The 24,004-nt window shown below is 48.8% G+C and overlaps 1 protein-coding gene and 1 non-coding gene across 4 annotated transcripts in view; both read right to left on the bottom strand.

Annotated features, from left to right (window-relative positions):
• The window catches only part of PLEKHA7 (pleckstrin homology domain containing A7), a 220,434-nt gene that overhangs the window by 195,400 nt on the left and 1,030 nt on the right, over positions 1–24,004 (bottom strand). The gene's annotated exons all lie outside the window — the stretch shown is intronic.
• Positions 14,973–15,079, bottom strand: LOC138421422 (U6 spliceosomal RNA). The gene has a single exon (XR_011249501.1). It is a non-coding gene; the product is annotated as a U6 spliceosomal RNA (small nuclear RNA).

The raw sequence follows: 24,004 nt of genomic DNA, 5'->3' as shown, positions 1-24,004 counted from the left end.
TGACTCTTTACTCATGGGCCCTTGAAGGCAGAGGACTCTCCTGCTTATCACTAGTGATGGGAAATTCACTTTGTCACAAAGCATTTCAGAGGACTGTGCACAAACCTGGAGCCAGTTCTCCAAAACACTGGCACCTAACAGGTCCTCTACCACCACTGGGCGGTTTCCTAGTCACACGACGCTCAAGCCCCTTGAAGCTGATTATGCTCCTAGTGGTCAGAGCTGCACCCGTTACCAACCAGAATTTGAACCCTCTCTCCTTGACAAAGCATTTTGTCACTTACTACCTGATGAAAGGCCAACAGGTGAGGGGCTGACATGACCCTCTTTACAGAGAGAACAAATGCACTATCCAAGGTCACACAGCTGTAGGGGGCCGAGCCAAGGCTCAAACCTCGGTCCTCTAATTCCGATTCTAACCCTGTGCTTGCCCCTCCAGCCCTGGAGGTACCTGTAACCCTGGAGTCTGCTGAGGAGACCTGGGTTTGGGAAAGAGAAAAGCTAAACCCTTCCCTTCTGTACCACCTCCCAGGACCCACACCCAGAATAGCAGAGACACAGCCACAGTCGGGGGCGCTGGAGCAGAGGAACGGCGGACAGCATTCACTCCACACTCTCCACTGCTCCCACCCACGCTCCATCACCTCTGGCGACAGTATCTCACTACGTCCCGAGATATGTTAGAAGGTTCTGTTGAAAACCTGGAGCCAAGCCTTTCTTTCTGTAGCTTTCCCAGAGAATAAGACTCTTCTGCAGGACAGTCCTTCAAATATTTGCAGCCAGCCCTCGTTTCCCTGGGGGCCCCCTCTTGCTCACATGAAACACTGCAGATGTTCCTGGTTCCTGCAGATGTTCTTCAGGATACAAGGTTTGCTGTGCCCATCACAGCCACCCCCTCGGAAAGGCTTCACCTCGTCACATCCCTCTTATAAGGGTGATCCCAAAAGGGACCCCAATACTCCATGTGTGATCTCCCCTGAGCAGAAAAGCACCGCCTGCTCCCATGTCATAAGCACCACACATCCATCCATGCAGGCTATAACAAAATTAGCATTTTGGCTGGTCACATCATCCCTTTGACTCCTATGGAGTCCACGGTCACTCAACCCCTCTGCCCAGTGCTATACCTTCCAGAGGGCCCTGGCTGTGCTGGGTCATGGATGAAACTCATTTTCATCATCTGGATACAACAGAATGTGCAGGAACTTTGGAGTGAGACCTGGGCTGGAATCCTGATCTGGCCACTTATTTATCTAGTGACTCAGACAACTTACTCACCCTCTCCAAATTTCTACAAAACGGGAGAACATTTTTACCTCGGCAGGCTGATCTTAGGAATAAATAAGATAGGGTATGGAACCACCTAGCCCAGAATGAGAGCTTGCCCAAGGTCAAGTATCTGACAGGGTTGGGGTAAGAATCAAAGCTTTGTGGCCTGAGGCATCACGCTCCAGCCTCGCCCTGTTTTCTTTGTCCCACAGCCTCTCCACGCTAAATATCATCTTTGGTCTGTCTGTCTCCCTGCGCTGGATGGAAAATTCCTTGACAACATCCTTGTCTTTGTAGCCACAGAATCTGGTATGGTACCACCTGGTAAAGAGTAGGAACTAATGAATGCTGATAAACAAATTAGAAGAAATTAATTAAACTGATATCAAGAAGACAGGCCCCAATCCCATCACCAGGGACTAGGTAGTAAGAAGGATTCATTTCATAAGGGCTTTGAGGTTCTGAATCATGCCAGCACTACCCAGCCCCCCTAGAACAGGGAAGCCCATTTCACAGCCCCATTCTCTCCTCGGGTTCCTCCCCTACCCATGATGTAATAAAGGTCTGCCTTCCCCAATCACTGAACTGAACTGAACTGAACTTCCCCAATCATGAAATCTCCAAGACTGGTGAGGTCCTGGAGCCAGGCTGAGCTGAATGTACTTACATGAGCATTTTTGGGGATGGTCCCTGAGATGCATAGGTCCTATGTGGGGGAAGGTTGGTGCCAGGGTTTCTCCACCCCCAGATAGCCAGGGCTTTATTAAAACTATCTTCTTCCTATTCTCAAGTAATTAGTAACGGGGAGGGGTGGGGAAAATCTGTTCATATTCAACAGGCTATCTCAAAACCATCCAAGCCACATTTGAGAGACAGCACTTCTATCTCCCCATCGGCGTCACTGCTTGATGCCACACGGCCCCTGCGACCCAAATACTAACAATTCTCTACAGCCTGCTGTGAGTTCCCTTTTAGAGCCTTGTCTAGTTATTTCCAAGCCTCTAGAGTCAGTGGGAGCCTTGATTACATCACCTCTGAGCCTTAATTTCCCCATCGCATCACAGGGGCACAATCATCAACCTCAAAGTGAGAGTATGGTTAAGAGTGAAATAAGCATTTCGGCCATGTGCATCACACTACAGATGTTTGTTCACTCAAACTCGGCTTCTTTCCTTCCAGTCTATTATTTACTGGGCCCTGAATCACACTGCTGCCCCAGACATGGCTCAGCTCCAGTTCTGCAGAGAGAACCTAAAGAGATGGACGCCATCTCCTCCAGCCACTTCAAGTATTTGTATGGCTTTGAGAACTCAATGGTTATGCAAATACCACTGGTGGTTAGCTGGTAAGCCCACCCATTTTAATCCCCTGTGGTCAACGTGGACAGGCATGAGAGAAAATGTCCATTTTCAGGTAATTCTCCACAAGGGGTGACTGGAAGCCAACATAGAAATAGAGGGGCACCATGCCATCCCCACACTAGAAAGGAGACGCTAGGGACACCCGAGGCAGAGCACCCGAGGCCTGTGCTTCCTGGGGCCAAGCAGGGAGACGTCACTCAGTAGCGGATGGGCTTCTCAGGTACAGCACCAAGGAAAGGCTATTACAGAGTTCACTGAGCTATTGAACAAACTCATTCAACAATTATTTTCTTTCACCACACACACAGAAAAAGGAACCATGTGAAGTGGTGCATCTGTTAACTAGCTTGACTGTGGTGACCATTTCACAATGTGTATATATATAAAAACACCAAGTAGTACATCTTCAGTCAGTCAGTTCAGTCGCTCAGTCGTGTCCGACTCTTTGTGATCCCATGAACTGCAGCAGGCCAGGCCTCCCTGTCCATCACCAACTCCCGGAGTTCACTCAAACTCAAGTCTATTGAGTCGGTGATGCCATCCAGCCATCTCATCCTCTGTCGTCCCCTTCTCCTCCTGCCCCCAATCCCTCCCAGCATCAGAGTCTTTTCCAATGAATCAACTCTTCGCACGAGGTGGCCAAAGTACTGGAATTTCAGCTTTAGCATCAGTCCTTCCAAAGAAATCCCAGGGCTGATCTCTTTTAGAATGTACTGGTTGGATCTCCTTGCAGTCCAAGGAACTCTCAAGAGCCTTCTCCAACACCACAGTTCAAAAGCATCAATTCTTCTGTGCTCAGCTTTCTTCACAGTCCAACTCTCACATCCATACATGACCACTGGAAAAACCATAGCCTTGACTAGATAGACCTTTGTTGGCAAAGTAATGTCTCTGCTTTTGAATATGCTATGTAGGTTGCTCATAACTTTCCTTCCAAGGGGTGTCTTTTAATTTCATGGCTGCAGTCACCATCTGCAGTGATTTTGGAGCCCCCAAAAATAAAGTCTGCCACTGTTTCCATTGTTTCCCCATCTATTTCCCATGGAGTGATGGGACTAGATGCCATGGTCTTCGTTTTCTGAATGTTGAGCTTTAAGCCAACTTTTTCACTCTCCTCTTTCATGTTCATCAAGAGGCTTTCGAGTTCCTCTTTACTTTCTGCCATAAGGGTGGTGTCATCTGCATATCTGAGGTTATTGATATTTCTCCTGGCAATCTTGATTCCAGCTTGTGCTTCTTACAGCCCAGCATTTCTCATGATGTACCCTGCATATAAGTTGAATAAGCAGGGTGACAATATACAGCCTTGACGTACTCCTTTTCCTATTTGGAACCAGTCTGTTGTTCCATGTCCAGTTCTAACTGTTGCTTCCTGACCTGCATACAGGTTTCTCAAGAGGCAGGTCAGGTGGTATGGTATTCCCATCTCTTGAAGAATTTTCCACAGTTTATTGTGATCCACACAGTCAGAGGCTTTGACATAGTCAATAAAGCAGAAATAGATGTTTTTCTGGAACTCTCTTGCTTTTTCGATGATCCAGCAGATGTTGGCAATTTGATCTCTGGTTCCTCTGCCTTTTCTATAACCAGCTTGAACATCTGGAAGTTCAGAGTTCACGTATTGCTGAAGCCTGGCTTGGAGAATTTTGAGCATTACTTTACTAGCATGTGAGATGAGTGCAATTGTGTGGTAGTTTGAACATTCTTTGGCATTAATATATATAATTGTTACTTGTCAATCATATCTTGTGCATAGTTGTGTCCAACTCTTTGCGACCCCAAGGACTGTAGCCCACCAGGCTCCTCTGTCCATGGGATTTTCCAGGCCAGAATACCAGAGTGGGTTGCCATTTCCTTTTCCAGGGAATCTTCCCAAAACAGGGATCAAACCTGTGTCTCTTACATCTCCTGCATTGGCAGGCAGGTTCTTCACCGCTAGCACCACCTGGGAAGCCCCCAATCATACCTCAAACAAGCTAAAAAAATTTTTCTGAACACCTACTTGATCCAACCACTATTCTAGGCACTAGAGGTACAACCTTGAACAAAGTAGGCACTATTCTGTGTCATCACGGACATTAAATTCTAGTGGGAGACAACAGATTAAAATTGTAATATATCCATATGATGTTGAGAATTCCTTTTTTTTTTTTTAATTAAAGTAGGGTTAAGGAAATAGATTATGCTGGAGGAGAGGACTCAAGAAAAGCCACCATGAAGGGTGACACCTGGCAAGACCTGAAGACAATTTGGGAGCAGTAGGCCATGGGGATATATGAAGGAAAACATTCCTGAAAGAGGAAACAGTGAGTGTGAAGGCCCTGTGGCGGCTGTGCTCTCATGTTTAAGGAACAGCAAGGCTGGAGCACAGCATCAGGGAGAACAGAAGGAAGAGAGGTGACGTGGGGGTGAGGAGCAGGCGGCACAGGGCCTCCTACTGTGAGGGTTCTGGAGTCCCTGCGTGAGATGGGAGCCCTTAGGTGGTTTCAGCTGATCCAGCTTCCACTGAAGAACAATCTCTGGCTAGGAAATGGCAACCCACTCCAGTGTTCTTGCCTGGAGAACTCCATAGACAGAGGAGCCTGGCAGGCTACAGACTATGGGGTCGCAGATACAACTGAGCAACTGAGCACAGCACACCATAGCAGGGGAGGGGGAGAGAGACACGGGGACCAGCTGGAGGGCAACGCGACAGTCCAGGCAACAGGCGACAGTGGTGAGAACCAGGATGGTAAGAGGCCTGGGAACGGTCTGATTCTTGACATATTTCAAAGTAGAGCCATTCCATTTTTAAAAGTTCCCTGGAAACGTGTGTATATTGCCAAGTAGTCCTGGGTTTTACCAGCAGCTTGTACTGGGAAGACCAAAAGACAAACTGAATTTGGTCTACTGAGCCCCAGCCTGGGCAACAAGAATGGGAAGTACATTAGTGCAGGGCTTCAGGCAGGAAGCCGCGTGACCCTGTGTGAGTGCCGCGGGAGCTGGGGACGCTGTCCTGGCCGGGAGGGGCCTCTCCCAGCAGGACTCACCACTACTCCCACCTCCCTTCAGACTGCACCCCATTCCACCCCCAGCCTCTGAAGGGCTGGGTGACTCAAATGCAAACTGCTCCTGGCTTTTCAAGGTGGAAGGAGAAGTCAAGGAAGCCCACTGAGGCACTTGGGGTTTAGGTCCAAGACCAGCTCCTACCACCACCCCTCAACCCCACCCCACCTCCGCTATGTGACTCTGGGTAAATCATTTACCTCTGGATCTTAGTTCCACATGCATAAATGAGAATCATAATACACCACCCTGTCAGGGGCGGGTGGGGGTCGTTCTTGTGAGGTTTCAGTGAATTATAGGTACCATGCTCTGCAAAAGCTGGCTTAGAATCATAACCCACCAGCCATTCCAGCTGTATAACCTTGGACTTAGAGCCTCCCTGGTCCTCTGTGTTCTCATCTATAAAATGGAGGAAAATGACATCATTTAGGGCTACTGTGAGGATCAAAGCAAATAATCCATAAAAAGTGTTGATCACAGAAAAGCACCTCAATGGCTGTCAACCAGCTGTGAGGCACTCCTACAGGCTCAGCGTTCCCAGCAATTTTAAATGTGGCCTCAGGCTCCAGTTCACCAGAAAGAGTCAGCACCCTGGGTCACCTGCCGAGCCTCACGCTCTCTCAGCGCTGAAGGTTCTCCCTGTGGACGATGCCAGCCTCCCAGGGCCGTTTGGGTGAGGGGCCAGGGAGCACACAGTAGGTGCTGAGCAAGTGGTGGTCCTGGGGTGCCCTCCTGACTGAAGATCGCAGACCCAAAAAACACTGCCCGGGGCCACGGAGAGATGGTTTCAGCTCACATTCCTGCAAACAGCAGCTCCACACGATTTCCATCACAGCCACAGTCTCTGTTAAAGTTTAAAAGTCCTATGCAAGGACCTTCAGCACATAAATTACTAGGCACGGAAATAAGTCCCGAAGGCCTCAGAGAAATCAGGATGGACCGACGAAGAAAGAGGCAAAGAAAAGTAAAAGCCTTCTCCATTTTTTCCTCTTTTCTGCAATCTCTGGGCGGGATTTTGGAAGCTGGGGGGAAGAGGAACCAGGGAGTCTAAGGGTGTTACTGTGTGTCAGATAATTGAGTCTATGAGGAATTATGATACACTGTGGGCAACAAAAGCCTAAATGTAAAGAGGTTTTCCTCCAAGTCTTCTTCACTTGGAGTTACTAAATGCACAGGTTTCATTAACCTGAATCCATTCACCCATGTTTCACTCCCGTATTTCTCTTACTCTCAGTTCCCATACCCTCAACCAGCAGCACACGGGCCTGGAAACAAACTTCCTCTGTCAGAGGGGTGGGGCCGAGGTCCCCAGCGACAGGACTGCACAAGGCCAGGGCTGAGGAGGGACAAGATAAGGACGGTAAGGCCACCCTTGGCAGCTGCCCCTTGGAAGGCCCTGGTGTGTGAATGAAGGTGAGAGTGGTTCTTGCACTTCCAGGGGCTCGGGTTTTAACTAGGTCACCCCTTGGACACTCACACCACCTCTCACTCTTTATCTCCATCTCCTTCTATTTTAAGGCAAGAGCGCTGCCAGGCAGTGGTGTGGGTTTCCCAGCCTCTCCTCCTCATCTGCCAGGTGATGGCTAGGATGTCTCACAGGCTTCAACACGCTTCCTCCAGCCTCACCTCTTTGGACTCCTGAGCTGGAGTCTGCGAGAATGACCAGCACACCCAGGATATCCCACCTTCCTCCCCCACAACCATGGGGGTGGGGGGGAGGCCTTCCACCCCTTCTTAAGCCCAGATCCATGCCATCCTCAGGATGAAGCCCCAACTCCTCAAAGCAGCCTCCTTCCTCTCTTGATGTCCTTGAACATGTCATGCTCTTAGCTAGCTCTACCCACTCTGTTTTCTCTTCCCTGAACATCCAAACTCTGTTATCACCTAGAAATTCCCTGCTTGTTCTTCAAGGTCCAGCTCAGGCTCCCCCATTCCCACAGCAAGCCTTCCCTGGCCACCCCTCTCTGTGCCTCTCCAGTCCACATGCTTCCCTTACCCAGTCACTTGCAGACTCTCCCCCAGGTGTTGACACGTCTGTGCCCCACCAGAGAACAGGATTTCAGGCTCCCTGAGGACGCCAGTGGCGCTCTGATTCCTCAACTAATGCCTACGATCTTCCGGTATACCAGATACCTGCTGAGAGCCAGTGATACAGCTAGTGAGCACAACAGACAAAATGCCTACCCACATGGAGCCCATATTCTAGTGATAATAATAGCCAACACTCCAGAGTACTTCATACATTCAAGACTATTCTGACTAATCTTAATTCATTTAATCCCCACCACAATTACTAGTATCCCCATTTTACAGAGGAAGAAACTGAGGCTCCATATTAGATAATTTGCTCAGGATCCACAAGCTAGTAAATGGGAGGGCTGGGGTTCAAATCCAGGCAGTCTTGTGCTGGACCATGCTCCCAATCACTGGGCCTTTCTGCCTCTCAAGGCTGTTTTCTCTTTTCTGCTTTACCCATGTTGATATCCCCAGCCTCCAGGCCAGGGCTTGGCACACTGAGAGCTCAGTAAAGGTCTGCTAAATGAAAGGATCTCCTTGAACAGTGGAAGCTGGCTCCCCTGCTGGAGGCACCCGCTCCTCCTCCAGTCCTCACTCAATCCAGCAAATAAGATTCCTCAGCCTTCCCTGACATGTCCACCACTGAACTGCTTTCCCCTGGATGCTCCTCTCCATGCCGCTCCCACACCACTCAGCTGACACTTCATCACACACCACCTGACCATCCTATAGCCTGAATCTGTGTGGACATCTTACTTTGCCAGCTCCCTGAGCTCCCTGATATCCCCCAGAATACAAACAGTATGGTGCCAGACACATAGCACAAATAGACACAGAAATGCTAAACTGAATCTTGCCTCCCCTCTCCATTTCTTCATTATCACTGGAGCTATTTTTCCCTTTCCCCATGGGAAGCAAGCCACAGTCTGGTCAGAAACAATCTCTGCTGCAACTATATCCAAACTGCCTAAATCCATAAGCCAAAGTCATAATTAGAGTGTAGCTTTCCCACGTAGCTCAGTGGTAAAGAATCATCTGCCTGCCAAGCAAGAGACGTGGGTTCAATCCCTGGGTCAGGAAGATCCCCTGGAGAAGGAAATAGCAACCTGCTCCAGTATTCTTGCCTGAGAAATCCCATGGACAGAGGAGCCTGACAGGTTCATGGGACTGCAAAAGAGTCAGACACAATTTAGCAACTAAACAACAACAAATGGTTAAAATCAGCAAGTAGAGTTGGTCATTTTTAACTGTTTGGGCAAAATGCACATTCAATGCCCTCTATTAGAAAATGCCCACGACTGAGAATCTGAGCCAGGCAGTATCCACAGGTCCCCTCTGTGTGGATCAGAAGACAAGAGTCCTTGCAGGATGTAAGTCAAGGAATCGCTCATGCACTTGGACCAGCACAGCCATTACAGAAAAAAAGACAAATTCTTTGGAAATACTTGTTAAAATTTACCGAAATATACAGTGTGCTGGGGACTGAGTAACAACATGTATTATTCTCAAGTGACCAGTGCAAAACTCCCAGGAGGCAGATGCCAGCATCACCCCATTTTATTTAGAGGTTAAATAAAATGACGGGGCTACAAAGTCGCGCTGCCTGGACGGTCACCCACAACCCCAGGGCTGCCCTATCTGAAGTCCGGAGGGGAACAGCTGAACCGTGTGTGAGAGCTGAGCCCAGATGGAAGCACTCAACACTCAGGGAGGGGGTTCCTCTGTCGACCCCACTTGCTCCCCAGGCAGATACAACCAGGGCCAGGAGGGGAATGGGCCTGGGCCACAACCAGCTCCAGAAAGGTTTGGAGGGGTAGGGGTGGGGTGCAGTATCAGTCTGCAGGAAATAGCTGAATTACCAGGCCATCACACAAGCACTGGCGGGTTGTGGATCGGTCAGAACCCACACAGATTCCCCTGCCCCTCTGCTTCTGAAGTGAAGTGAAAGTCACTCAGCTGTGTCCGACTCTTTGCAACCCCATGGACTATACAGTCTGTGGAATTCTCCAGGCCAGAATACTGGAGTGGGGAGCCTTTCCCTTCTCCAGCGGATCTTCCTGACCCAAGAATCAAACCGGGGTCTCCTGCATTGCAGGCAGATTCTTTACCAACTGGGAAGAGTCAAGGACATTTCTGCTCACTCCCCAAGGTGGCCAGGGCTTCCATCACCACCTCCCTCGTGAAACCCTGAGGCAACTATGGAAAAAGGAAAGCCAGTCACCTCCCTGCTTCAGTCCACAGGCTGTCTCCATTTCCTCCCACCAGGAATGTCCCAGGACAGGGACCCAAGCAATAACCCGCAGGCTGCGGGAACGAACTAGATGTGAGGTTTTCACTCTCCTCCAAAGGCCAAACCTTTTCACAATGAAGGAGTTGACTTTCAAAATCTTCTTTCCACTTTGGGTGGGACTAGGGGAGGGAAGTGTCCATCCCTAAAAGAAGGCAAGTCCAAAGCAAAGGCTTTTGGTTTAAAGGATCTGTTTCCTCTCCCAGACCCAACCCACCGTGGAGCACAGTGGAGACAGGCCAAACAGATACAAAAGGATGGTGAGGACCCCAGTGAAGGACAGCTGGGGCTGATCCCACCCCTGCCACCTAACACCCGTGCTGTGCGTGCTGAAACCCGCCTTGTCTATAAAATGAGGATAGAAATAGGACCTGCCTCACGGGGCTGGTACGAGGACTATGAGCTCATGTCTGTTAAGTCCCTAGAGCAGTGCACATTGTCATTCAGTTGCTCAGTCGTGTCCAACTCTTTGCGACCCCATGGACTGCAGCACGCCAGGCTTCCCTGTCCTTCACCATCTCCCAGGGTTTGCTCAAACCCATGTCCATGGAGTCAGTGATGCCATCCAGCACACACAGTGTGCACTAGATAAACATTTATAAAACAAAAAGTAAATAAGAACTCAACAAAAGCAGCTGGCTTCTCAGCGTGACAGTCTTCCTGCCCCAGCATTCAGCTTACTGTACCTCCAAACCAAGAAAAATCCAACAAAGGCCTGAAAGAAAAAAATTCTCAAACCTTTCTATGAACTCAAGGAGGCAATCCTGCATCAACCAGGTCTTCCCTGCCCCAAGGAGCAGCTTCAAAAAGCCCAGCAAGAACACTGCATGACACAAGTATTGCATCTGAAATCACTGTGCTCCTCATTTCAAAATACATGGGGTTTTTGAAATAGAAAGAGTGTGCTTTGGGTTTTAATTTAAATATCTACCTGTTCAGAGACTAGGAAGCCCTCCCCCAAAGCCCTCCCCCATAGAATTACTATCCCCCCAGCCAGAGTTTTAGAAACCATATAGTGCCAAACCCACCAACACATGCATGCATTGTCAGGTGAAGAGGGCTGGAGAGAGTAGAAGCAGAGGCCAGTGAAGCTCTCCCCAGCTCCCACCTACACACCAGCGCTAAAAAAGAAATGCAATTATTCAAAGCCTCAGCAAGCGGATGTAATTTCAGGTACTGCCAATTCTGTTTAGAAAAGGATTAATGGGTACAGTGATTACGGATATTTAGCTTCACAGCATTCATGTGTCTATTTTTTAAAACTCCCCAGGTTAGAATGTGTTGAGAAAAGAAACCTTTCCAAATGCTTTCATGGGCAGGGGAGGGAATCATTTGCCCTCCCTGGGACCCTGACTTTGCATCCCTCCTCACCCCTTCAGTTTACAACCCCAATTTACCCCTAATTCCAGTCAACCCTCTCTCCTTGTGTGCCTGCCAGCGTCGAGAGGGTCAAGCCAAACGTCAAGTCTACAAAGCCACTCTGATTTGGTTGAACACTGACTCAGTGCCTGACACTGTCCCGGGGGAGTTGGTGAGCCATTCACGGCGCTGAGTCACAGTCCTGCCCCCGCCCCATCTTCCCCAGGACCAGCTCAGGAAAGACTGTAACGCCAGACTCCTCTAGGACTCATCAAAACAACTGTCTGCCGGGACACATTTCTTCTCCCACACAGAGGAAGCATCCTCATTTCTCAACTTAACTGCAGCCTGCTTGCCTGCTCTGGCTGGCAATGTCAATCACTCACAACCACCCATCCGCCACTCTGCCCCTCTGCTCCTCCCTCAGGAGTATCTCTGAGTGACTGTAGGGTTCTGAGATGTAGAATGGCTAGCCTGTCCACCAGATAGACACAGTCCCCACTCAATGGTCACCCCAAAAGACCAGCCACCCTGCCAATGCTGCCAACAGCCACCAGCAGCATCATCTGAGCAGTGGGGAGCAGAGAGAACTCCCAAACTCCACAGAGGAAACCAGAGGCCCCAGGGAGCCTGGCCCTCCAGGATCTAAGCAGGGTCACAGGCTGGGCATTATGGAGAGCTGTGTCCACTGACTCGCTCAAGGCCTTTCTCACAGCTCCATCGAATGAATCCTGATGGATGTCATCTCTAAATGAAAAGGCTCACAAGGCCTACAGGCCCATTATGTGCCAAACAGCACGCTAGGAGGCTCAGCTAGGCCATCACATTTCATTCGCAAGTAACACTCGGAAGGAACGGAGTGCGCCCATCATTGCACAGATGGGGAAGCTGAAGCTCTGAGATGTTTTCATTTCCAGGGTCTATAAGCACCCACAGAGCTTATAATGACGCGGATTCCCAGTCTACTCCCTAGAAGTTATGCCTCAGCTTCTACTTCGGGTCGACCCTCCCTGCTCCCTCATCAAGTACTCTAATACAGATACCAGGGTTACCGCTTCTGAAACAAAGAGTTTAGATGCCCAACCAGGCAGTGCAAACACTAATGCCAACACCTGGGAGCCCTCTCCGTGGCGGTGGTGGTGGATGGGGAGGAAATCAAAACTGTCCATTTGGAAAATGTGTCAAACAAGAAACCTGTTCATCTTCTCTCAGGTTGGACACAGCCACACAGAGCTTCGAGGAATTATTTCTTGATATTTAGCAACAGCCATTTAGTGCCCTTTCTTTTACAGATAAGAAAGCACAATTCTCCCTCCTGTTAGCCTGATCTCAGGAGATTTTCCCCAAAGGGACAAGATCTATCTGCTGACTGTGCAGCATTTATACCATAGGAGGAGGCTCCCTTTACGGGAGGAGCAGGAATGCTGGTTACACAGCATTCACGATCTGCCAGACACCGTTTAAGACAGCAGGACAGGCATCGTCCCCATTTTACAGGTGAAAAGACATCTGAAGACACAGAGAGCTTTAGGTGACCTGCTCAAGCGGGCAGTAGCGCCAAGACTACAACCCAGGCACTCGGACCCCAGAACTTGCGTTCTGTAACTCCCCCACAGCACCACCCCTCAGATACAGAAGTTGGGGGAATCCCAAGGCAAAACCCCCAATTATGTCACAATTATGTCACTCTCCTAAAGCCCAGCTACTGGTGAAAGGTGGTATCCAGGCCCAGTTCCTACCAACCTCAGTGCCAGCCTCCTAGGGGCGCAGACAGGCACACACACCCTCAGCCCCAGCCCCTTCGCCTTCCCTCCAGGGGGCTCTCCAGCCTCAGGCTGCCCTCTGCTCTGCTCTACGGTGGTCTGGCCTTCCCACTCACCCTCTGACGCTTCCGAGGGCTCCCTTCACAGGCCGCCAGCCTTATCACCCACACTGAAACTACCCAGTGTCCCTCTCCTCTCTTGGACTGGGCGGTGCTGGAGGGCGGAGACAAGGACCTCCATCTCTCTCCACATCACCTAGTGTGGAGACTGGCGTACAGTGGACGTTCATCAGACTCTAGATGAATCCTGGGTCAAAAGCCAGCCAGCCTCTGGTTAAATGCTCCCCCAGGAAGGTGCTCTCTGTGGACATGCTCTGAACTCGGTTTGGAGAGGACAGGCTTATTGCAGAGGTTACTACATTAACGTACAACATTGCTCTGCTTCCACGCCTCCGGGGAAGGAGAGTCTTATCTTTCATTTCATCCAAGGGGTGAGAACACAGGAGCCATGCAACCAGGGGCCCAGGCCTAGGGCTGAAATGGGATCTCTGCCCGCTCCATACCCCTAGCACGCTGCCCACCTTCCCACCTTCTCCCCATCCCCATCCCTCACTGCAGTGTTCCAGGGAAGCACAGGAGGTAGCCAGCAGCCCCTGGAAGAGCCTGTATCTAACTTTCAGCTGTCAGACCTCACAAGGCTGAGGGCTCTGCCTTGGCAGGAAAAGCCCCTGAAAAACCCTGAGAACCCTGGCTGTGACGTTGGAAATGCTCTTCTGGCAGAAGCTGAAAGAGACAGCCGGGCTCTAAGCAGGCTTAAGAGGCTCATCAGCCCCTAAGCTGCGATCAGCTGACATCTGCAGGGAGGTCAGGGGACCTACTCCCCCAGAGGACCAGGGACCCAACCCACTGCCCTGCCTGGGAACGATCTACCCGGCCCATCACTCTTGTATCCTGTGGGGGACTTTCCAAGGGAGGCCCAAGGAGACTTCTGCCTCAGGAGACTTCTGCCTCAGGGTCCTCAAGGAAGCGAAGGTACAGGGGAGGAGTTTTGGGGCACAGACTGAAAAGAGAGAATTTGGGACAGAGTGAGAGGTGATGGGAGCCAGAAGACACCTCGAACCTCGGTAGAAACAGTACACATATTCGTAGCCAAAAGGACCCTGGTTCAAGTCCCAGCTCCCCCACCAACGCTCTGGCTTTGAAAAGATCTTTTAACCCTTTTCCCACCATGTGCCTCAGATGCTTGTCTGATCTGTAAAGTGAGGACAATAAAATAATAAAAAATACCTGCTTCGAAAAGGAATGTGTTTTCAACAATCAAGCACCATTGAGATGATTACTGTCGACATCTGTGGCCCAGGCAGCACCAGTCAATGTCTGTCCTTCAGCAGTCAGAGCTGATAACCAGGCGGCCGCCCAGATTAAGGATCGGACATCTGTGCAGCCCTCTAAATGTCCAGGAGGGAGACAAACCAGGAGCCGTCTTCACACCTCATTACCCAGGGCTCTTGGTCCCTGGGTCCCTACAGCCTGGACGAGGTACCCGTGGCCTCGGGACAGCATAGCTGTTGTTGGACAAGGTTATGTAGTGTTGTTTTTTAATTAACTTTTTATTCGAAAAAAATCTCAAACCTACTGAAAATTTGCAAGTCTAGTACAAAGAATGTCCATATACCCCCACCCTGACTTACCCGCTGTTAACATTTTGCCCCATCTGCTCTCAATAGTGTATTCTACTCCCCTGAATACACAGATGGATATTTTTGAGTTTTTTTGTCAAACACGTTAAAGCGAATACTTTAAGGACATCTTTTTTTCCTTACTTTCAAGTTGTATTTTATTGTAAGCAAGTAATTTTTAAAAGAGATTTGCTTCATGAGTGGAACACTTCACGAATTTGTGTGTCATCCTTGTGCAGGGGCCATGCTAACCTTCTCTGTATCATTTTAATTTTGGTATATGTGCTGCCGAAGCAAGCACATCTTTTTAGTAACCATGATGGTTATACAGTTTTTATTAGTCTAAACCAATTCCTGAGCTGAGTCCTATCACTGGTTTCCAAGCCAGGCAATCCCAGTTCAAGGGCAACAGACTCCGGCAGCAGCAGCTGAATATGATAAGGACTCAGAAATCACATATGTCTCTACCTCACCTGATAGCTGAGTGGAAACCTGGAAGAGAAGCTCACATCTATTGGCACTTACTACGAGTCAGGCTGTTGCTAAACCCCTTTTATCAATTACTTCACATACTTCTCACATTTATCCCCATTTTACTGGCAAGGAAATGAGGCTTACGGGGAGTAGTAACCTGCCAGGGTTAGGGAGCTGTACATGGAGGACCCAGAATCTGACGACTCAGATTCCAGAGCCCACGCACTAAGTCACTGCCTCCTTACACAGGCTACCACCACCTAACAACCACCACGCATTTTTCTGCACGATAAAGTTGCCCACCTGTGCTCTGCTTCAAGAAAAGTTTGATGCTTGGTATAAACCAATGCATTACTATAAAACAAATATCCTTCAGTTAAAAATAAATAAATAAAAAGAAAAACCGACCCTGATGCCAGGCCAGCGTACCAGTGACTGTGAGGAGACCGGATTCAAGAGAGGAAGGTGTCCTGGCACAACTCAGTCCAGCCAAAAGAGGACCTGAAGTCCCAAAAGCTGCTGATGTCTTTATGGAGGCCGGCAGGAACAAGTTCATGTTTAGGAAAACGCAGAGCCATACACCAAACACGATGCATCCTGACAAAGAGCTGATCTTAATGGAAGATGAGGGAGGGGATTGTTTTAATAACTTAAATTGAGAATCAAGTCTATTTGAGTTTCTGGACAGAGTCATTTGGAGGATGTTATCCACCACCCGGTCTCCCAAGAGAGGTGGCCTTCACCCTTCTGCCATTGGGCTTCCTAGGCGGCACCAGTGGTAAAGAACCTGCCTGCCAATGCAGGAGACATGAGAGATATTCGGTCCCTGGGTCAGGAAGATCCCTTGGAAGAAGAAATGGCAACCCACTCCAGTATTCTTGCCTGGAGAATCCCATGGACAGAGGAGCCTGACGAGCTGGTCCATATAGTCACAAAGAGTCAAACACGATTGAAGCAACTTAGCAGGCACGCTTCTGACATTAGAGCTGTGGTTGAAGGTCTGAGAAGCCCTGGGCTGAGACAATATGCCCACCAGCTTCTAAGAACCCTGAAAAGGCTGAGTTAATACAGCACTTGACTTTAGGAACTCACTGTATCCCTCTGAGCTCACATCTCTGCACTTAAAAATGCCATAATTGTGAGCCTCCAACCTGATAATATTCATGAAGCACTCCATAAGCAATAAATCATTAACCCAAAACACTTCTCAGTGTTTTGGAAGTAAATGTTTTGATACTCATTTAAAAACAACAGACAAACAAAACCATATTTTCCCACGTTTTTTCCTCTGCCAATATTTACTTAAGACACCTTGCCAGTATGGAGAGATGCTGTTCTTTTACATGGAGCAAAAAGACTCAAACCCATGCTCTTTTCTGAAGACACAGAAAACCAGAGTAAGCACCTCACTAAATCACCAAACAGTTCACATCATGAACTGCTTTCTTAAATAAGCTCCTTTTCCCAAAGTCCTCCATTTAGGAAGCCCAAAATTTACTCCCATAAATATCAAGAGAATGAGATCTACACCCACCCTCTTCACACACACACTGCACCGCAAATCATCCACCCGTCCTTTCTCTGAAAATAAGAGCCTTAAAAAGCCACTTGCCACCATTTGTCTTAAAGAGGTTTTGCCAGATCTTTTCTGGGTTGGTTCTGAGACCGTGGCACAAATCACGGCTCTTAATCCTTCCCCAGCTCTCTACACAACAACGCTCTTGTTCCTTTCACACAGAACCTAACATTTCAATCTATGAGCCAGTTTTCACCCTTGATAAAGCAACCAGGAAATGAAACATAAAGTGTGGGATTACGCCAAGGCTTGCAAGCTGGGAGAACCTTTTCTTAACCTTCAACAAGAGGTTTCAGAATTTCCCTTCTAAATAGATGTAAGCTGCTAATTTCCCAGTCATTCTTTGTGGAACTGCTGTTTTCTGGTTTGAAATAAAGAATGGCTGGGATTGCTGTTCCCAGCAATACCTCAATGAGAAAGATGACAAATACCTGAATGAATAGGCTGGCATGGTACAAGACAAATTTCACCACCATGAAGTTCAACATTTGTCTGGGGAGGAATACGTGGCAGACAGGACAGATTTCTTCCTAGGGGTGCCCTGGAAGACTCTCCTTGGCTGATGGCTTAATTAAACTTCAAGAGGGCAGTTTCCTGGGCCATCCTGTACTCACAGGCTTCTATACCTAGTGCCTATAGCCGACTGGGGTCCCCACCTGGACGTCCTGTCACCCCTGGTTCAACCTGCACTCCCCAATTCCTCCTCTCTCCCTTTAATTTCAGACTGTGTGTGTAGAATAAAATCACACACTCTAGATATTCAGCATTATTCTAGAGGAGTAATCCTTCTGCAGGAGGCCTGAAGCCTTGGTTCACGCCTTGGTTCACTCCCTGCCTCCATGCGATGGGTTCTTTACGTGTCCACTCCCAGCCGCCTCAGAGCACACAGCTGGGCCCAGCACTGCTGCTCCTCACTCCTGTCCAGGGGCTCTGAGCACCAGCACTCTTGCCCTGTGGTATCTAGGAGTGGGGCATGATAGTGGCGATTCAGCCTGTGAGGTCAAAGACCTAATGTTTGCACTGAAAACTTTATATTCCACAATACAGAGAGGAACCACAAGATTTACACCAAGAATTTAAATTTTTTATTTTTCTAAACTTAGAATGACATTAAATATCAATAGCAAGTAGAAATGCCATGACAAGTAGAGGGAAAGCCTGCAGAAGCAAAGAAAGGATCTTTATACTTTAATACCTTTAATGACACTTTTTTGCGTGGCTTTTAAAACACTCTGATTTTGCACAGGGTACTGCGAATCAGGTTTCCAGTCCTGCTCTGGGATCTGCTGCAGTCCTAAGGGCTGGGAGGAGAAACTGGCCTTAATCCAATGGGCACCCACAAGGAGAATGGCACCTACACAGCACACAGGACAGCCCTGGAAGGCTCGAAAGCTAAAACTGAGGGCCTTCAAGCTAGAAGAGACCTTGTAGAATCATCCGTTTCCCACAAGGACCCTGAAGCCAAGTTACGGCAGACATGAAAGCCTGGTAACCAGGGAGGATGGGAGGCCTGGTCCAAAGACCAACAGACGTCTCGCTCCCCAGACACATGGCGTGAGGTTATAAGGCAAAGAAGCTAAAGGACGCCAGGTTCCCGCACTGAGTGCTGTTCTTGACAGCAAGCAACAACATCCAAGAAGCCTGAGGTCCAGGCATCAGCCTTGACACGTGTGGTTTCCAACTGCTTTGTTCCTTCAACTTGCCCAGTTCCCTTATACCCCTGACCTACTTCAATAAATACCAATGCCTACTCTGCCCAGTGCTGTGCTGGGCACGAAAGTCTCAGAGGAGCCAGGACCCCTCCTCTGTGCCATTCATCCTGCTTGTCAACTTAAGATCTACTCAAAGGCTGCTATAGGGAGAACCCAACACAGTGTTCCATGAAACCCTGAAGACCAGCCCACTGTAATATTCCAGCTCCCAAAGCCTCTTCTAGAGCTTTACCCTCATGGGTTTCATGTTTGAAAAGGGTGTGTCTGTCAAATTGTTTTCACCAAGTAATAGTTAATGGGGAATTCCCTGGTGGACCAGTGGTTAGGACTCCGCACTGCCACTGCCGGGCACATGGGTTCCATCTCTGGTTGGGAAACTAAGATTCCCAATAACCATATAGTGCAGAAAAAAAAAATAATAATGTCTTCCATTTCTTACTCATCAGAGACATGCAGCACCACCACCAGTCAGCACAGGATACCAAGGGCTGCTGCCCATTCAAGGCACCTCAGTCCCCAGTAAAACAATGAAAGGGTGTGGCCACGTGAGCCCTGGGCAGCCTGACTCAGAGTGATGACACATGACACACGGCTGCTTTAAGTATCAACACGAGCTCCCACTGGTGATCTGGGGTAGAAGCCACCACCACCACCACCACAGTGACCATGAAGACCTCCCAGCTCTAACACTTTAGCCAAATAACTGAACTTTCATGAACTTGAATTTCATCATCTGTAAAACAGGATAATCCATGATTTGCTGCTTCTAGGGCCTGTTAGAAGGATCAATAAGAAAAGGTACTGGATGGGGCTTCCCTGGTGGCTCAGTGGTAAAGAATCTGCCTGCCAATACAAGAGACACAGGTTCAATCCCTGGTCCAGGAAGATCCCACATGCCGCGCAGCAACTGGAACCATGTGCTCTAGAGTCTGCAAGCCGCAGCTACGGAGCCCACACGCCCTAGAGCCCGTGCTCTGCAACAGGAGAAGCCGCCACGAAGGAAAGCCCCTGGTCCCCGAAACCAGAGAAAAGACCACTCTGCAGCACCAGCGAATACCCAGCACAGCCCAAAATAAGTAAATGACATTTCAAAAGAGAAAAGGTCCTGAAGAACGTCAACTGCCCTTTTCTGCCTGAATACCCAGGATTATACAAGATTCCTCGTTGGTACAATGGAACTAGTAACAGTTCCTACTTCATTAAGTTGTTGTGAGAATTGAATCAGATAGTAGTTACAAAAACAGTTTCTGGGATTTTTCAAGGACTCAAAAAGATGAAGCTATTACATAATCGCTGGAGAAGGAAATGGCACCCCACTCCAGTATTCTTGCCTAGAGAATCCTGCGGACAGAGGAGCCTGGTGGGCTGCTGTCCATAGGGTCACACAGAGCTGGCCGCGACTGAAGCGACTTAGCATGCATGCATGCATTGGAGGAGGAAACAGCAACCCACTCCAGTGTTCTTGCCTGGAGAATCCCAGGGATGGAGGATCCTGGTGGGCTGCCATCTATGGGGTCACACAGAGTCAGACACGACTGAAGTGACTTAGCAGCAGCAGCATTACATAATTGCTACTACTACCATTGCTATTACTATTAATGACACTACTATCCCAATTACATCACAACTTGGTCTCTGGCTAAGAGAAAGTAAAGAAGCGTTGGATTACAGGAAGTCTTCCTAGGGAATACCAGCATCATGGAGTCTAGAACTGGGAGAACCAAGAGTAGGGTCCTTGTTTCTGTCCCAAGTTAACCCCAAAACGAACCAAAAGTGCAGAAATCAAACTAAAATCCACCTGCCTTAGCTCAAGGTTTTCTGCTTCAAGAAATTTTTCTCTGGGAAGTATTCAAACATCTGCCAAATCTACCGATGCATCCTAAAAAATTCACATGACTCTCCAGTCTGAGGATCCAGTAGGGAAAACACAAGCAGCTGCACAAGTGCTTTGTCCCTCTAACTGAGCCCTATTGGAAGAGGATCCATAAAAAGACACCACTCAGAAATGCTCACAGCAAATCCAAGGAAGCAGACTGAAAGAATACTGTTATGCGGTGAAAAGGGGAACAGTAACTCGCAAGCCCTTAAGTCTCTCAAGAAATTGTCAGGGTAGGTAGGAAATATAATCGGCTGCCATAGGGTCTCAGCTTCCCCACATAAATCACCTCTGAGCGCAGGGACACTTTCACATACTGCTTTCCCCTGGGCCTGGGAGGACTCAGTCAAGGCCCTAGGAGTTAGAGAGCCAGGTAGGGAGTCAGGGTTTGCTGTAAGATGATCACCAGGGACTAGATACCAGTTACTGGAGAAGAGTTAGCAAAAGACTGGAAGGTTGGGAGGCTGTGACTATGGAGTCCTACACACTCTTCAAGTTCCCCAGCCCAAGACTTTGTCTAATACCTCATGGAAAAGACAGAACCTATCAGACAGGAATACCTACCTCTCCTCTCACCGACCCTATCAACCTCCTTATATCAGCTCTAGCACTCAGCCCCTTCCTTTCTGCAAATGGCTGAAAGGCCTGGTTCCTGTCTAAGACCAATGAGACGGAAGTCCTGGATGCCTTCCCTCCCACTATTGCTGAAACACTGCTCCAGTAACTGTCCCATCTCTTTCTTGCATCATCTCCTTCTCCTTCTCTACTGGATAGTTCCCATCCAAACAAAACATGCTCTGTAATCTCCCTGTACGACAATGCACCCCCCAAATGCACATCCTCTCCAGTTCTCAGTTCCTCAACTCCACTTTGCATCAAAACCACCTGAAAGATTCACCTATACTTTTTCCTCATCCCATGTATTCTTTTCTGCTTATTCCACTCAGGATTTGTCCTTTAGGCTTATGGGACCCCTCGTTCTCCTGGGCTTTCTCCTACCTTTTCAGTCCTTCTCTTTTGCCAATTTCTAAATGCTACTCTCTCCCAAGGCTTAGGTGATCTTTTCTCTAAACTCTTTTTCTGAGTGATTCCATCTAATCTAGGCCTTGAATAACCTTATGATGCCCAAATGTATATTTCCAGTCCTCTCTCTCTCCCGGGCCCAGATTCACACATGTGACTAACTGATAGAGTCACATCAAAATGTAACATGGCAAAACAAGATCTCATGCTCTCCCCCACCCCTCAAGCCTGCTCCCAGCCTTCCTATCTCAGGGACATGAGCACCATCCACTCAGGTGCCCAAGCCCTTGGGAGTGATCCCTGACCCTTGTCTTTCTCTCACAGACTGCAACCCAGTCACCAAGACTATTTCTCTCCATCTCCAGTGACCGTCCTCAGTCAGGCCTTTATTAACTCCTGCCTGGACTACAGCAATAGCCTCCCACCGCTGTCCCTGCACTTGGCCACCTACAGCCCACACTAGAGCAGGCAGAGCGATCATTCTGAAAATGTAAATCAGATAACTCCCTGGCCGTCCAGCGGCTGCCTGGACCCAGGATCCACCCCTGGTTGGGGAGCTAAGATCCTGCAGCCTCTTCTCCTGCCACTTTCTCCCTTACTGCACCACACTCCAGCCACACTTCCTAGGTCAAGAAGATCCCCTGAAGAAGGAAATGGCAACCCACTCCAGTATTCTTGCCTGGAGAATCCCATGGAGGGAGGAGCCTGGTAGGCTATAGTCCATGGGGTCGCAAAGAGTCGGACACGACTGAGCTACTTCACTTCCTTCACTTCCTTCCAGCCACACTGGCCTTTCTGCTCCTTGAACTTGAAGCTCTTTTGTGCCTTAAAGCCCTTTCACCGGCAGCTTCTCTCTTCTAGAAATGCTTTACCAGCTCATCAACACAAAGATGGCTCTTTCTGGTCATTCAAATTATACCTTGAATGTCACCTATTCAGAACTCCTACACTAACCTCCAATCAAACCGCCCAGTTACGTACCACATCATCTTACTTTAATTTTCTGGATGCTAGTTACCGCTATCTGACATTACTCTTGTTTGTCTTTTTACTTGTTTTTCTGCTTCCTCCCCTCCCCTACTCAGTTGCAAACTCCCTGAGTACCCGACCAGTGTCTGCCTCATTCACTTTCCTGGCCGCAATGCCTAGAACAATGTGTGGTACACAGGAGAAATCTCATAACATCAATAAATGCAGTTATGAGCCAGAGAAGCCCACTGACCAAGAAATCTGAGGCCCCAGTGAGAAACAGAATATTTCCTGCCATATCAGGAAACAAGGATGTCACAGTTATCAGCGATTGCAGCCCTAAGGAAACTCAGGAAGGAGAATACCTGCCATCTAGCAGCCCTCAGACTACAACCACTCCCTACCATAAGCCCGGGAGGAAAGGAAGCTCAGGATGTGAAAACCAGGATCCTAGCTGAGGTGCATAGGAAAAAAATGATTTCATTGAGTCCAGACTCTTTTTTTTTTTTTTTTGAGTCCAGACTCTTGTATCTTCCCATACACAGAAGACACTAAATTCCTTAACTTGGGATATATGGTTTTCTTCAATTAACAATAATCTTTTGATGTTCAGACAACCTGCCCTTTGTTGCAAAACTGGCTCCTCCCCTCACCTCCTGAGCAGTTCTCTCAGGGTTACTTGACATGCTGCCTCCCAGGCTTAAGACCTAAAAATTTCCACCGAATAAACCTAACTCTCAATTTTTAGGTTGTGACTATTTTTCAAGTTGACACCAGCCAGCTCCCCAACTTGTCTCTCAAACACAAATGTGAGGTAGAACAGCAAAACAGCTATTGGTCGTTACGAAAAATCTCATCCAACAGAATTTCAACCACCTGCCAGAGCCCAAAAACGGGGAGGGAGGCTCTGGGATATTTTAGACCATTCGCGTTTCAAATATATTGCTCCACTACTGACTAGCAATGTTTCAGTTGGTGAAGAAAGGAATTCTGACTCACAGTCGTCCCTTAACATACGCCCGCGTCCATCCTTTGGCTAGTTTATTCATTCCGTGAGCAAACATTTACCGAGTACCTACTCTGTGCCAGGCACTGGGGCAAAGGATCAAGAGCAGTTTCTGATCTCCGGCGAGCAGGCAGGAGGCTGCAAAAAAACGCTGAAACCCAGGTCCACACTCAGAGTGAGAAAGTAAAGACTATACTAGTGAGCGTCGGAAGGCCTCCTGAACTCCCTGGGCCTCGATTTCATTCCCCTAGGTCTAGGGGACCTGTCGACTGGCGCTCCCAAGCTTTTGCGGAAAAGCTGATTGACTACCAAAAGCAGGAGTGAAAGTCCTGGTAGAGCACTAGCTGAAGACATACATAGTCTTCGAGGAACGTAATTGGCCGACCGTTCCCCTCCCCACCCTCTCTCTGCCCCGCAGGCCCCTGCTTTGGAGCTGTGCGGAGTGTGGTTCCGACTCTCCACCAACCATACAAGAGATCGCGCCCCCGCAGATAAAATTCCCCCAGACGAGACACCGTCCGTCTCTCTTCCTCCCTCCCGAACCCCAGCTGCTGGACCCGGATCAGAACTCCTACTTCTGCTCTCCCCAA

This window comes from Ovis canadensis, chromosome 15, assembly GCF_042477335.2.
Source record: "Ovis canadensis isolate MfBH-ARS-UI-01 breed Bighorn chromosome 15, ARS-UI_OviCan_v2, whole genome shotgun sequence".
NCBI lineage: Eukaryota > Metazoa > Chordata > Mammalia > Artiodactyla > Bovidae > Ovis > Ovis canadensis.
This window is presented reverse-complemented; position numbering and strand designations above follow the sequence as displayed.